Below are 11,838 nucleotides of genomic sequence, written 5' to 3'. Positions count from 1 at the left end.
TTAATGTCTGCTCACAGTCATGCATCTATCTTCTTTTCTGACTGTTTTTCTTTATAATAAAGCAGTTATAAATCATTGTCTGTAATGGAATTAAATCAAATTATGCATAGCAACTAAAACAATCAGTGCCATAAAAACTGGCAGACTGGAAAAATATTAACATGAGTACAGGACACGCAGACAAGGAAAAGTAGTTTTGAACTTCATCTAGAATACAAAATATGGTATCACTGTAGCTACATGAATTTGGACCAGCCAAGATATTGGCACTACTTTTCTAAAGGGTATACTTTGTACTCCTCTGCCATGAAATTATTCCTCATGGGTCTGAGACGGGGGATCTTAATTCTTTGGTAGACATTAACTAAGATCAGGCAAGGATATTGCTCTGAACAGGCAGGGAAAGCTGGAGCACTGAAAATCTCTCATGATTTCATGGGTTATTTTATTAAAGAGAGAGTTAAATGCTGGTATTTGGGGGACACTCAAGAAGCCCAGATTACCCAGCACAGTAAATTACCTGTAACCCTTCCTCACACTCAGAAAAGGTGGAACAAAAAGGAAAAGTAACCTGGAGAGTAAATATTATCACGGTACTAATGCCATGAGTTTCTTTTCTGTAACACATTGTAATTGCTTTCTATTTCAAGTTGATGTTCAAGAAGCAATGATCCATAAAAGTGGTAATTATTTAATACTTAGATCACTGCACTTCAGATACTATTCCCCCGCAACTTTCGTATGTTCTAATTTGTAACTCAGCTAACTGCACAATAGATACTAATCACAACTCAAAGTGGAGAGTTTCTTTTCACAAGATCAAGGAGGGAGTACGTGATTAAAACAGAACCTCTGTTTTAAATCGGCCTCCTGGAACCGAGTATCATATAGCCACATATAAATTAGCCATAAACTACTGCAAAAGTTAAATGAGGGGTTTTACAGGATTGCATTAATTCTGCGTTTGTAAAATGTGTTTGAAAATACCAGATTCAGCTTGATTATAGTTTTCTTTCAGAGAGGAAGGCTTACAGGAAGGTTCTCACCCTTTAAAAATACACGCACTATTCATCTCTCTGTGTGCATTAGTGGACATTACTGGATTCTGCACATTTATAGTGGTAACCTTGTGAGGAAGCTCCAAGTTATAATTTAATTAAACTTTTAACTGAAGACATTATGAAGAGGTAAAGTCACCACCTTTCTTTGAACTTCATGTTGCTCCATACTACTTATACTTAATTTCACATTTTTATGGCAATTTTGATATAAGAAAACTAATTAATCCATATCTGATAAATTAAAAATGTACTCATCCTTTAGAAAATTAAAACTTATATCTCCTCTATTATTCTCAACCCATATTGCTGAGTATTTGCAATGTCTCACATTACAGTTCCCTTTTTTGAACAGATACGCAGCAATACAATTACTGTATTGCACTACCAAATATTCTTATAAATAATACCTAGGCCACAGATGTCAAATAAATTAACACTGAATTGACCTGCCTTTGTTTTCATTTTTCTCCTTGTTAGCTTACAGACTATGATAATCCATAAAGGGTCTTCCAGTCATTAGATTTCAATTAGCATGCTGTTGTCTAACTTTTTGATGGAAAACTCTGGAGGTGTGAAACAGAAAATATACACTCCTGCAAACATTAGCAGAGAAGGCAGGTAGCTTATGGGAGAGAGGAAGATGTGATTTTGACTCAAAACACTGAGATTCAGAAGTGGTCAGTGGGGTTCATCACGGTTAAGCAGCCAAGCCAGGCCCAAAGCACCAACCTTGGATTTCAAACACTGGGTTATCTCCCCGCAGAGCACATTTTTATTAAAATGGATTGGTAAATATTTTCTTGGACTCAAGTGCACATTCAGACTATGCAAAAAAGAGAGCAACCACTTCTGCCTTCCAAAGCACCTTTCAATGGCCCATGACAAAGGATAATACAAACATGGATATCAGACTAAACTTGATGATGGGTGGAAGATTTTCACCATCATGTAAAATAACCGGCAATATTGAAAAACATGCTGTGTCTTATACTTCTCCCATCTCTGTTTTCTGTTGCTGCAGCTCCATTCTTCATAAGAACTAATCAGAGAAGATGTTCATTTGGCCATGGCCCACCACACACAAAGACAGGGAGCTCCAGCTTGGACATAGAGAACCTGGAGGGCATCAAACATCCAGAAGACAATAAGTCTGCAGACAAGATAAAGCAGAAATCACTGGAATTGTATCTGTCTAGCAGACCTCCACAAGCACTTCATTTTGAAAAAATTGGAAATTACATTAATGAAGTATTTCATCTGACATTTTTCTTCATGAGCTCTAACTTTGAGCTTTAAATTTATACTTAGAGTTTACTGATTCATAGTCATAGTTTACTGATTTATGGTTAGTTTACCTCACACATCCTTTCAGTAGGTTTACATGCATGCAAGTCATGTTGGGCATCCCATCTGCAAATGTTCCTGAGTTCATACATGGTCTTAACAGAAGAACCAGAAGCTCGACTGCTGAGTGCTGGCAGAGGTCCCATCGTTGTCCTAACAAAAACAGAAATGTACCATGGAGAAAAAACTTGACATCTCAAACATTTAGAAGGCAACCAGCCTGCATATTCTGTCAGTGATGAAACCTGACACGGGACTCCTCCACCACCTGCAGGTAATCCCATACCTTTCTGCACTGCCTAAACAGGGGTAAAAACAACGGGCTAAGGCTCAAAGTGACAGTCAGCTCTTATGGGAATTACTTTATACATCCCATCTTCAAAGGGAAACAAAGCAGCTGTGTGACAACACACCACTCTACTCTATTCCCAAGTGCTGAAGCCAAGAGCTGAACAACCAGACAGGTGACAGAGGTGGTGGGTTGACCCTGGCTGGACGCCAGGTGCCCGCCAAGCCTCAGCTGGACAGGGGAGAGAAAATATAACAAAGGGCTCATGGGTCGAGATAAGGACAGGAGACATCACTCACCAATTACCGTCACGGGCAAAACAGACTCAGCTTGGGGAAAATTAACTCAATTTATTACCAATCAACCAGAGTAGGGTAATGAGAAATAAAACCAAATCTCAAAACATCTTCCCTCCACCCCTCCCTTCTTCCTGGGCACAACTTCACTCCTGGATTCTCTACCAACCCCCCACAGCGGTGCAGGGGGACAGGGAATCGGGTTTATGGTCCGTTCATCACACATTATTTCTGCCACTTCATCCTCCTCAGGGGCAGGACTCCTCACACTCTTCCCCTGCTCCAGCGTGGGGTCCCTCCCACAGGAGACAGTCCTCCATGAACTTCTCCAGTGTGGGTCCTTCCCACGGGCTGCAGTTCTTCACGAACTGCTCCAGCATGGGTCCCTTCCATGGCGTGCAGTCCTTCAGGAGCACACTGCTCCAGTGTGGGTCCCCCACGGGGTCACAAGTGCTGCCAGAAAACCTGCTCCATGGGCTCCTCTCTCCATAGATCCACAGGTCCTGCCAGGAGCCTGCTCCAGCATGGGCTTCCCACGGGGTCACAGCCCCCTTTGGGAACCCACCTGCTCCGGCGTGGTGTCGTCCCCGGGCTGCAGGTGGATATCTGCTCCACCGTGGACCTCCCTGGGCTGCAGGGGGACAGCCTGCCTCACCATGGTCCTCCCCACGGGCTGCAGGGGAATCTCTGCTCCGGCACCTGGAGCACCTCCTCCCCCTCCTTCTGCACTGACCTTGGGGTCTGCAGGGCTGTTGCTCTTACATGTTCTCACTCCTGTCTCCGGCTGCCATTTCTGTCTTTCCCAGCAACCTTTTCCTTCTTAAATATGTTATCACAGAGGCGTTACCACTATCGCTGATGGGCTCAGCCTTGGCCAGCAGCGGGTCCATCTTAGAGCCGGCTGGTATGGGCTCTGTCGAACACAGGGGAAGCTTCTAGCAGCTTCTCACAGAAGCCACCCCTGTAACTCCTCCCTCACCCCCCACCCCCCGCTACTAAAAACCTTGCCACACAAAGCCAATACACCCTTGCCTGGAAGCACCCTGACCTGCGTGAAAGCCTCCCACTTCCTTCTGTTGGTTTGCAGTGATATTTTGATCAGTTGACCAGGCAATACAGATGCCAGTTATTTTTGCCGCATCATTTAGTTTGCTATCATTTTAAAGATATTCATTAATATTTATTTTTGCAGTCTTTCGAATAACAAGCTTACTGCTTTTCAAAACTAAACTGATATTAAAAGAACCAGCAGAAAAACACCAATAAAGGTCCTCCAAATTCTGGCATCACTCTATTGGCACACACATTACATCCAGTTTTAGCACAAAATATATACCAATCCTAAATATTCTAGAAATTGCAGCCTAGTTCAGTCATAAAAAACAAGATGATTAGACAAATGAGTCACTTCATTTATTGCCACAAGAAAATAGCAGAGCACTTTAGTCAACTTTGTAGCACAGAAACTTTGCTGCTGCATTTCTGGAGAGTAGTCCTCATTTCAGTAAATGATTTATCTCTAGTCATCGTGTCCCATGATAAAACTCCATCTCATCCTGAAGATCTGGGTGAGGTGACAAGGCAGTTATTAGGATGGTCTTGGAAGCAGGTGGAGAGTCTGCCTCAGCCACTGACCAGCACTGCTTCCTGCAGAGAAGCAGCGAATACACACCAGGCAACAGCAGAAAAGTCAGAGGAAGATAATCAGCTTGAGGAACATTTTATGACATAAACTAGCCTAATCTCTTAAAAACTTCACAACTGTGACTTTCTCCATTCTACCCCATCCTAGACTCAATTTTTCTTCTCTGTGAATTATTTGCTCAGTACTCATTCTCTATACTCAAAGTGCTGCTGCACTTGAGTAAGTTGAAGTACAACTTATTTCTGCCTAAAATATATTACTATTTTAGTATTGTGAGATTTGCATTATTTTATATTCTATGTCTTTTTTTTCTGAAATCTTAGCACACACCAGTCTGTTTACCTTAGATGTGTCTGAACACATCAGCTGATTAAATCCTAGGGTACCAGTGTAGACAAGGGACACTCCAAAGGTAGTCCAAATCACTAAGTTAAAAGTCTAAAATATCTGATATTTTAGTCCTGTCCTAGAGATATAAATACTATACCTGATACGTTGAATGAACTCAGTCAAAGGCTATGAAAGAGCATCAATTGCTTTGTCTAGCAAAATGCTGCCAAGCCAGGTATTATCAGGTCATAACTGATAGCATTTACATTACATTAGAGGGAAGTGGTGAATTCACTACTTTGAGGTGACACAGAAAGCTTTTGGCAGAACTACAAAAGACATGACAGCGCTGGTTAGCTGTATGACAATGTCATTCTGACCACTTTCATATTAAAAACAAACCTTGTATTATACCTCCTCCTTAGCAGTGGTTGGCACCCTGGTTTTATAAGCTTTCAAACTGACAAAGGAAAAGCTACGTATCATGACAGCAAGGCCATATAACAACCAAAATGCAAGATGTATCTCTGGAAGGTGGGAAAGGAGTCAACCACAAGGCAGTCTCCTCCAATACATATATGTCGTCCCAAAATAATCAAAACATTTTACCACATCTGTCGTTTTCCTTTACTATGCACTGCCACTGTACCTACATTTTCGCTCAACGTGGTAACTCTTCTGCTTGCAAAATCATTCAGAACCTTCTCAGCTTCTGCATAAATTCAGTCTTCAGGTTAAACCTGGGCCCCAGTCAAATTCACAGCTTCAACTTTCCTGAAATGTTTTCACCAGTTCTGTACAGGAAAAGCAATAAGGGCTCAGCTGGCTGAGGTTGCTTTTTAGTTTCCGGAGTGTTCAATTATGCAGTAGGAGAAATGAAATGACTTTCAAGTATAAAGCAAGCAGCTTTAAAGAAAAGGAATGTAGACCGGTAAACTGAGAAGGGAAAGGTCAGAATTCAGTTTCCAGGTTTTTTAATAGAAATACAAAGAGCAAAGAAGTACAAACAATAGCCAGTGGAACAGGCCAAATATGTGTAAAATGAAGGAATGTGATGATAATGTTTCTTATTTAATTTTCAAAAGCTCTTAGGGTGTTTTCTTATGTCGGCATCTTCTTCTCTGTCCTAGCTAGGTGACTTGATTAATTAAACTTCCAGATTCCTATGGAATTCCTTCCTATGGAAAACACTTTCTGGAACATAACTGAAGTCCCAAGTCATGTAAAGCAACTGAAAATCGTTTACATTGAAAGAAAAATGGTGGACCTCTCACACAGTGCTTGTGAGAACCCTGTGCTTTATGCACCTTTCCCAGTCCTTTTTTTGTGTGAACGTCATGTGTTTAATATTTGCAATTCCACAAGGATTACAACTGTGGCTGTTGCTAATCTAGAGTGAATTCTACCATGAATGAACATAAAGTTGCCTTTGCAGCTGAGGAATTTAGCCCACCATTAGACCAAGGTATGTTGTAAGAGCACAAGAGGCTCCATCCTGCTTGCACATGGGCTGTGGGCTACAGCCACAGCAGGCGGTAAGGCAGACAGATTCCCAGTGTGGATGAGGGAATTTCCAGAAGAGGCATAACAAAATGAAGTATGACCCTCATTGCTATCCGGATCACCTCTGGGGAATCCCTCCAGTGTAAGAGCAGAAGAAGGAGAGCACACACGGCCCTTCGCCATTCCCTTCATGGCCCGGAGACGGTGCAGGAGAGGTCCTGCTCAGGCCATGGTGGGAGCGGGAAGAAGAGACCTCAGTGCTCAGCCGTAAAACACTCCCTGTTGGGCTGCTGGAAATCACAGCAACCACTGACACCATTTTAAATTCCATTTCTGAACTGCCCAAACTATGACAGTTTCAAGTCACCTCTGCCTGCCCTGTAGCACCAAGCTGAGCCCCTCAAGGAGTGCAGCAGGGCATCCAGCCAGCCTTTACCCTGTCTACATGTAATGCATCAGGCTCTCCTTCCAGCTGCAGTCTGCAAAAACAACTCGTTTTGAATGTTGTGCTAAAGTGTGAACACAGCACTCCCCAACTGGGCAATAAAATACTAGCAATGAAAATGTGAGGCTGGAACTGGGGAAAATCTCCAAAATTCTGCTGTACGAATGTGAATAGTGGGAAAATAGTTGAAGCTTGCACTTCAGATACATTATTTAGACTCTGCTTGTTTGTTTTTCTTAATATGACTGAAGTGATCAAAATCTCTCATTTACAATTTTCAGCTAATCCTTCCACATATGCATTAGACACTGCAATCCTTTTCATAGATGGAACCTAATACTTCCTTTGTAATTCATGGTTGAGTTTTCTTAATTAAAAAAATGAGGATAAATCACTCCACTCATGTGGAGTAGTTATTGTCTTAAATAATAATCACTGTGCCTGGATTCCATCACAATGTATTTTGCTACCAAGCACCCTGTTTTCTTCTTATTTTATTGGAAATACCCCTCCCATGGCCTCTGTGGAAATGAGCAGCATAATGCTTTTATAACGAATACAGATTTTGTACAGTTTGTTCTACCTACCCTGCAGCACATTCTACTTACTGCAGTTCAGGCCTGATCTCAGAAGTCTTTGAGTGCACATACTCATGTGCCTGTGAGAAAGAGAAGCATGTAATAAAGCGTATCTCCATGTATCTCCACAGAACGGTATAAACTTCTCTGCTTCGATCTTATCTTGTCTGATACGATCGCAGGTAAACAAATGCACCAAAAATGGCATTTGTTGTATGCTTATACTGAATGCATGTCACACTCGGAGAAAGTAGTGTGAAACCTCCTCCCGCCTTAGAAAGCTGCACAACATCAGCCGTGAGACAGGGACAGTAGCTGTCATTGCTCTTTCAGTGAAAACATCTCCTTGTCACCACTACATCAGCGCATGGTTTTGCCTTCTAAAAAAGGTGTAATTTGTTCAAGGGCAAAATTATTACTAAGAAGACGCAGCTTTGTCTGAGATGAAAAGTTTAGCATTCCAGTTCTTCATACAAGATTGTCTTCAGCAGCTGTGAGCAGAAATGTCTGCATCACTGATACTGTTCTTATTTCTTCATGTCTTAAATGATACACCTAGATGTATATTAAGGGATATACAGAGATATGGGAAGCACTGGAACATCTCTGTCCTGTAAAGGTACATTTTGGGCAATGCCATACCAACCGTACATTGAGCGTCTCTCTGTATTACAGTTCCTCTCTGCTTACATCAGACATAATTTAATAAAGATATTTAAAAAATAGCAATGCATAACTTGTATCTATAGATTAATAACTCATGTCTCTAAATTACTTTGATGATAAGTTTGCTGTAGGAGAGTTGACCTGCAATGCCTTTCTCAGCTCTGATATCAGTTATATATGTTCCCATTAAAAATGAAGCCCATTTGACTGAGCTAAATGGAACCTGACGGCTTGGTCTTTAGAAACGCTGTGACCTTTTGCACTGAGCTGAAGAAAATAATCAACATGCTGGTTTACATTCTCTGTTCCTCATTTCAATTCTATCAAAAAGGCTCTGTGTTGTGAGAAGGGTTGCTTAGAGTGCTAACAGCACGTTTATTTCATATTTCCGTAAATCCATCTTCATTTAATGATTTTGTAGCAGCTTGATTAGCACTATGAGTAGAGTTTGGAAAGGAAAGCTGGTCCTGCAGTAAAAATACTGATGTGAAAGCCAAGAGAGACAGATTCCGTTTCTAACTCGGCTGCCCACTTTTGGCAAAACTTTGTAAAGTCATTCAAATTGTGTTCTCAATCAGTAAAATGAAAATGATTTTATCTTGGCTTCACCTTATTCTAGCTTAAGTCTGGGAGTCTGGGCAAGCTGTAGGACAACAGGGCCCTTGGGGCTGCAGGCACTACTGTCACACAAACAGGTTTCTTTTGGCTGTTGTATTTTGATGACAGATAAAAAGCAGTTGGTGTCTGTAGTAATTCTGGATTATGTAAGTGCCAAAGCTTTTATCAACACCAGGACTTTTTTATGGTAAAGTTAGTAGGGAGCAACAAGTTACCCTCTTTACTGCTGTGAAAAGTGTTCTCTTTCTTTTTATGCCTCCCTATTTCTTTGTTTTTTGGTCCTCAGTTGCTGAGGAAATATTATCCTCCACTCCTACAGTGAGTAATTTCCCTTATGTAGTTTTTGCTGTGTAGCATTTTGTCAAAATTTTCCAAATTATCGCCTGTTTTCATCCTCTCTCTGCAAAGAATACTTTCCCCATACAAAATTGAACTCAGACTGGAAATTACAGAGCTTTCATCTGCTGACACTGGGAAAAGTGAGCTCTTCAAGAAATATTTTCTTAATTACTCCTTCCTTGTATTACTACTCATTCTCTGTGAATATTAGCGTCTTTCAGGAGGAAGGAGAGGACTCTGTGTAGCAGGCACTGCTACACCTAGGGAGAAAAGGGTAAAACGAGAGTCCGGCTGGGACCTTCTTCCCACTCCCCACTCTGCCGGGCCCTGGGGACACACATACAACTTCTGTAAGGATGCAGGGTGAGGACCAGGACAAGGCCAAAGACTCAAATGACAGAGCATACGGAAAAGCAGATGAACCAAAGAGTGCTGAATATCTGTAGCACTTCCAACAGCCACGGCTGGACTTCTTCTGCCCAGTGCTGGCTGTGCACAGGTACCTCTCCTCTCTCTTAGGCTGTCCTTGCACCTATGCATTTCACACCCGATCTCTTTCCATCTTTTCCTCTTCCCTGGTCCCCACCAGCAGCCATAAGACTTAGCCACTGTAAAATAACCCTCCCCGTTATTCCTTTTCTAGACAGAATTTACATGCCTTTTATTTGGTCCTTTTATATGCTTTACTCTTACCTCATCCTTCATCTTTTCCTGTTATAGTCTGTATCTTATCTACGGGGATTACTACACCTCTGTACACAGGGAGATTCTGACACTGGATGGGTTTTCATCATGACCAGATTAAACACAATAAATCACATTAAACAGAGTAATGAAGGACATGGCAGACTGAGTAGCCGAGTGGGCAGGCTGAGCATGGACGCTCATGTGCAGAGCGATGAAAGCGGGAGTCAGTCAGCCCGGGGACGTACGCTGCAGGAGGAATAATCAGGAGGCTACTGGGCTGTCTGTCCCATCACGCCATGCTGACTATTGGAGTGCAAGCCAATAAATGATGGCAGAGCTGAGGGTCAGTAACTGACCCAGAGGACTAATCTGATGATGTCCATCACAAAAAGCTCTGCTTGTAGAGAGCATCTTTACAGCAGAAGCAGCACCGAATGTGTCGCCTCTGGAGTTAGTCAGTGCTTCCCTAACCATCTTAGGAACAAACTGTATAGCATCCCTGTTGATTCAGCGGCATAGCAATTTGCTCATTGCTCCAAATGCAGATCCCTCACATGCTAGCATAAATATACCCACTGGGAAGATTTTTAAAATGTCTACCTCTTCTCTTGAGGGTTCACTTACAAAGTTGGCTGATATTACTGCACAAACAGAGAACCTGATTCTCTTCTCACATACACTGGTTAGACGCAAGAGCTATGTCTTTGGCTTGCATGGATTTGTTTCTGAAAATCCAAACATTCATTTGTGTCCTCAATCTGAGTCAGATAGCTGATGTAAAGACTAGCAGGTGGCAGAAAGTGCAATTTCCATACAATAACAGTACTGGATTTTGTATTAGTTCTGAAGGATAAAGACCTAGCCGTATGTCAGTTACCAGACGGGTGCGTGACATCGATGTACTGCAGCATTAGGAAAGGCAAATGAGATCTGAGGAGGTATAAATTGAGGTGTCTTCCTCCTCCAGGGGAGATAATTATGCATTAATGCCCTAATGAAATTTCAACCAACATACTGTGTACTCTTCCCATCACTCATGCCCAGAAATGATGAACTCCAAGTACAGCAAATGCAGAGCAGAACATTTACATGAAAAGGGCCCATCTCAAGACAGAAAGCTGAAGGGCACAGCTTGTTCACTTCAGCAGAATGAGGACTAGGGAGAACAATCCCACCCCAGAAACACACCAGGAAGGGGAAAACAGCTCTTTAAACTCAAGGACAATGCTGAAAGAAGATCAAATAAATATAAACCACTAGAAATAATTTGGGGCTGGAAATAGAAGGTGGCTTCTGACAGTCAAAGAAACGCAGCTTGGCACGGCTGAGGCAGAGCCCTCTACAAACAAGAGGTGCCAGGCATCAGCGTCATCGCCCTACGCCAGTTCTGCAGGCTGTCAAACAGAGCAGAGCAGTGAGCTGCCCCAGCTGCTGGCGTTGAGAGCCTTGCAGAGGTGCTTAGGGTGTTGCCTCTATCTGGTTCCTTCCTATCTGTGTTTTTCCTGATCACCAAAATTGTGAAAATAAGGCAAATCTAGCCATACCTGTGAAATTCCAATATTTTCAAACCACAGACCTTGTCTTCTCGATCGCTCTAGTGAAACCTGCTTCCCCCAAACACAGCGGTCCACACCTGAGGCCCAGGGAGGGAGGCAGAAGGCGCCCGCCACTTGGGGTGTTGGCAGGGCGGCAGAGAGAAAAGAAAGACCAAAACAACCAACGAACAAAAAACAACCAACCGAACCAAAAACCCGAAAACCCCCAAACGCAACCCTGCTCCCCGGCGCTGTGCAACGCTCCACGGGGAAACGGTGCCCGCCGGCCCGGGGAGCGGGGCTGCCGCCGAGGACCCCCGGGGTGCCTCCCCCCACCCGGCGTGACTCACGCCGATGTCTCATCCCCGCCCGCCCCCGGTGCAAACTCCCCCCGGTAACTTTCCCGGTGCCGGTCTCCCGCTCCCCCCGACGGCAGGGGCACACACACACACACAGAGACCACAGCCACAACCCCCCCGCTCCCGTCCCCAGCTCCGTCGGA

At 43.2% G+C, this 11,838-nt stretch overlaps 1 long non-coding RNA gene across 1 annotated transcript; it reads right to left on the bottom strand.

The window, feature by feature from the left end:
* Window positions 1-5,122: 5,122 nt before the first annotated feature.
* On the bottom strand, window positions 5,123-11,537 carry LOC138684582 (uncharacterized). Its single transcript, XR_011323829.1, has 3 exons — window positions 11,346-11,537; window positions 7,501-7,571; window positions 5,123-5,759 (listed from the first exon to the last, which is right to left on the bottom strand). It is a non-coding gene; the product is annotated as an uncharacterized lncRNA (long non-coding RNA).
* Window positions 11,538-11,838: the final 301 nt, after the last annotated feature.

The sequence above is a fragment of the Haliaeetus albicilla genome, chromosome 3 (assembly GCF_947461875.1).
Source record: "Haliaeetus albicilla chromosome 3, bHalAlb1.1, whole genome shotgun sequence".
NCBI lineage: Eukaryota > Metazoa > Chordata > Aves > Accipitriformes > Accipitridae > Haliaeetus > Haliaeetus albicilla.
This window is presented reverse-complemented; position numbering and strand designations above follow the sequence as displayed.